The sequence below is a fragment of the Pongo abelii genome, chromosome 6, assembly GCF_028885655.2.
Source record: "Pongo abelii isolate AG06213 chromosome 6, NHGRI_mPonAbe1-v2.0_pri, whole genome shotgun sequence".
Classification (NCBI taxonomy): domain Eukaryota; kingdom Metazoa; phylum Chordata; class Mammalia; order Primates; family Hominidae; genus Pongo; species Pongo abelii.
In genome coordinates this window covers 27,325,822-27,330,232 of record NC_071991.2, presented here as the reverse complement: position 1 = coordinate 27,330,232, position 4,411 = coordinate 27,325,822, and the positions used below count along the sequence as shown (strand labels likewise).

General features: G+C 38.3%; 1 pseudogene; it reads right to left on the bottom strand.

The window, feature by feature from the left end:
- Positions 1-1,461: 1,461 nt before the first annotated feature.
- LOC100442283 (60S ribosomal export protein NMD3-like) lies at positions 1,462-3,012 on the bottom strand (annotated as a pseudogene).
- Positions 3,013-4,411: the final 1,399 nt, after the last annotated feature.

Here is a 4,411-nt window from a genome sequence, read left to right as displayed (position 1 = left end):
TGTGCTTTATCTTTGTATTTTGACAATCATAATGTGTCCAAGGGCAATCTTTATTAGGTTCTTCTTGCTGAAGATATTTTGAGCTTCATAAAACTTGATGTTCATATTCTTTTCTAGAGTCGGAAAGTTTTAAGACATTATATATTTAAATCTCTGTTCCTCTTTCTCTCTTTTTCTGAAATTTCTGAAATGTGTATATTTGTTCACTTTATGGTTGGTTACTTGTAAATAGCCTGTCTTTGAGTTTGCTGAATTTTTCTTCTTTATGATTGATTCTCCTGTTAAACATTTTTATTATATTTTTTCAGTTCTGCCATTGCTTATTTCAGTTCCAGGATTTCTGTTTGATTTTTTTTTTACTTGCTCAATCTCTTTATTTAGTGGCACACATAGAATGAATGAATTAGCTCTTAGTTGTGCCATACTTAGTAAGTCTGATCTTGCTTATAGAAATAGGATCTTAATAATTCATTCTCAGAACACTTTAAAACCCAAGACAAAGTTTTTCTTTCAAGGATGTGGAAAGCATTCCTTATTCAAATCTGATTTATGGTTTTATAAAGTATGTACCTCATTTTTATTAGTCATTATCTTCATGCTAGATTCTAATATTCTTTTTGATGGCATGTTCAATGATAGAAACTTACAGAGAGAAAATTCCTTCCTTCTCAATTTTAAACAAATTTTAAAAGCAACATTTTTGATGTGGTAGGAAGACATTTATATGACATACACAGCTACTGCCTTAAACTGGCAAAAATAACAAAAAGAAAAAATTGTTATTTAACCTTTAAATAATGAGTATCTATTAGCTACAAATCTACAAATATTTTAAATATATTTCCTCTACTGCAATAAAAATTAAGACAACCCTCTGTTTAACAGCTTTTGAAGATGTTAATTTTATAAGGAAATAAAAAAGATTGACTTGCCTCCTGAATATCCAGTGATAAACTGAACCCTAATTTCCCTCCCTCAAGAACATAAAAATGATGTAAAGTGGATCAAAGTATGTAACAACATTAACAATATTAAAAATGATTTTTCATATGGTCTTTCACTAAAGTAGTCAATGTAAAAAGAATGTAAAAATGTGTTTTTGCTTGAAGATTTAGTGAATGTCCAAGGAATCACAATTTTTGAGCTTTTACATCCAGGGTACTATACTATGTGAAAATACTATAGTGCCGCATATAAAAAAGCACAGTGATAAAATTTCACATGTGAAATAGCCTAAATATCAATAATAATTACATTCTCCATAATCTTTTATTATCTAAAACTTCAAAGCCATCCATCTTTTTCAGTGCTTTGAGTGAGTAATCAAAACAATCATGTTTATTCAGGTTTAAAACTTAATTTCTCCTCTTGAAATCTGGAGGCATAGATGGAAGAGACACTTAAGGTCATTTTATCCAACTTCTTAAGCCCACGTATGTGGAAACAGTCTACAACGTGTCATTATATCATCATTGACGCACCTTCTTCACCAGTGGCATCGTGGGAAATATGAAGGTCTTCAGGCATCTCAGCCAGACTAATTCGAGGTGCTCCTTCATTATCATCACTTTCCACAGGGATGATTGACTCTCTGTAAATGTTGACATTTTTTCTAATTGCCTCATCTTCTTCAAGATCTTCAAGAAAATCTTGGTATTGCCTTTCATCATTTGTATCCATGTTCTCTCTCTCGCAAGCTCTTTCAATTTCCAGTTTCTACATCACTGATGTTTGGTCCAGTCTTGGTTCTTCTTGATTAATACCACATCTGGAACTCTATCTGAGTTCATTTTATTGACATGCTCATCATTTAAATTACAGCTGGCCAAATCAAACCCTAACACCAGCTCTCCAGGATTTACAAGATGTCCCAAATGAGTACGACAAAAGTACTGTTTATCTGTATTCATTTCAGATGTCTTCTGTACCCAGATTTCCCTGAGGGTACGCTTTTTTACATCATTCCAGCATCTGCACCGTGTTTTACATTTTGGACTATGCTGCATTTCATCACAATAAATTCCTCTAGCTATTTGGGGTGACATAAACTACTCAAAGAGTGACTCCAGAAAGTGCTCCCATCAATATCTGCAACTTGTAGGGCGTTTGGATCAATGAGGTGAATGGCACTGGTTATTCAAATACACACACAAATCTGGTTCCTATTTCCCAGGCTTTGTGTCAGTTTTGGAGACAGACAGACAAGATTATCCTGGCATATTGGAACAATTTCCACAGAAAAAGTGCTTTTGTAATTGTATGTATTACTATGGACATCCTGAGAGATCAGTCTTTGGGATGCATTGTATCTACAGGGAACTGTATACTGAATAAATTTGACCATCTTCTGAGCATGTGGTTTCGAGGAATAATAAAAATCCAGACCATCATGAATGTCTTTGATACAAAGTGTATTCTGATGCATTCCATATTTCAGAATTAACTGTTCCAGATAGTAGAAAGCTTTTTTGTACAAAGTCTTTTGCCTCACTTGAATAACAGCCCTCCAGAAACCCTTAGCTTCTACTCTATGGCAATCTCCACATATTTGGGACTGAACAGCATAATCCACCACAAACACTTGTTGAAGGACAGCACCATTAATCACCTCTTTCTAGAGTCAGTTTAACTTTAAATCTCTTAGAATGGGGCTCAGTCCAAACAAAGCCTGCATTCACAAGCCGTTCCTTACTGAGAGGGGCTTTGAACACAAAGCAAGAAGTTCCCTGGATTCTAAAGCACACCGTATCCAAGTTTCTGGTGGCTGAAAATACCTTTGACATTGTTTGTAGAACAAAAGTGAGACTTGTTTTGGAATACCTTGGCTGATGTCCACTTTACTTTGCAAACAGGCCACACAAATATTGGCAGGATTGGAACTTATTGCAATACCACACTCACAGCACAGGATGAGTCCAGGGCTGCGGTCAGTCGATTCTGTCATATACTCCATCGTTCTGTATGCTTCACACCTCCAGACCAGCCCTGGATTTGCTGAAAACCCACAACAAAATAGACCCCGGCTGTTCGGTCAGCTGCCACCATGGCCATCTTCACCACAGCGAAGATCTCATGAAGTGGTTGTTTTTTATGGTTTCTATTTATCTATTAAAATAATTTTTTAAATATAGGTGGGGTCTTGTTCTATTGGCCAGGTTGGTCTTAAACTTTTGGTCCCAAGCAATTCTCCAGCCTCAGCCTCCCAAATTGCAGTTAGCACGGGTGTAAGCCAGCATGATCAGCCTATTTATTATAATTCTCATTTTGTTTCTGTGTCATTTCATAACATTTTTAGTTATCTATTGGTGTTCTTTTGGATTTTATTGAAATCTCTTGATGATTATTTTTAATTCTGTGTCGGCCAATTCTGAGATCTCCATTTCTTTGCAGATTTTTACTAGAGCTTTATTAGTTTCTTTGGGTGATGTTCATGATTTTCAGATTCTTTAAGATCTGTGCAGGCTTATGTCTGTGTCCCTGAATATGAAGGAGTAAACACATCTTCCGCTAATCATAGGAGAGTTTTGAAAGATAAATACTTTCTCCTATTGGGTCCCTGGGCTGATGAGATTTTAATTGACATTGCAGTTGAGTTTGTTGGAGCCAGGTCACATAATTGCTACTTGGTCTTTAGTGGGTTTCGTGGTTGGCAGACCCGTTATTAACACATAAGATAGTTATAAATTCTGTCTGTTCCCTGGAAGAGTCAACTTTCTTTTTTTTTTGAGACGGAGTCTCGCTCTTTCGCCCAGGCGGGAGTGCAATGGCGCCATCTCGGCTCACTGCAAGCTCCGCCTCCGGGTTCACGCCATTCTCCTGCCTCAGCCTCCTGAGTAGCTGGGACTACAGGCGCCCGCCACCGCGCCCGGCTAATTTTTTGTATTTTTAGTAGAGACGGGGTTTCACCGTGTTAGCCACGATGGTCTCGATCTCCTGACCTCGTGATCCGCCCGCCTCGGCCTCCCAAAGTGCTGGGATTACAGGCGTGAGCCACCACTCCCGGCCAAGAGTCAACTTTCTTTAGAATATCGATTATCAGGACTAGTGCTGAGATAAGAAATTGCAGTTGTTTCTGCATATGGGGTACTGGTAGAATAGATGTAGACAGGTGTGGCTCCCACTGGGTCTCTGGGAGTGCTCTAATCCAGTTATTAGACAGCTTACTGGATGGGCAGTACTGACCCCTGATCAAAGCTGAGAGCCATGGGAACTAATTTATAGGGCTGCTTCAGGATACATGACTGAGGCTAAATTCTTCAGTTCTGTCTCTGGGTCCATGGTATATTTCCCTCCAGGTTTCTGGGTGGGTAGGACTGCTCCCAGACACTGGCTGACTGGGATTAGAACTGGGTTACAGGGCTGCTTTAAGATTCACAGTGAGACTGATGTCAGCAGGCCTGCCTAGAGGGGC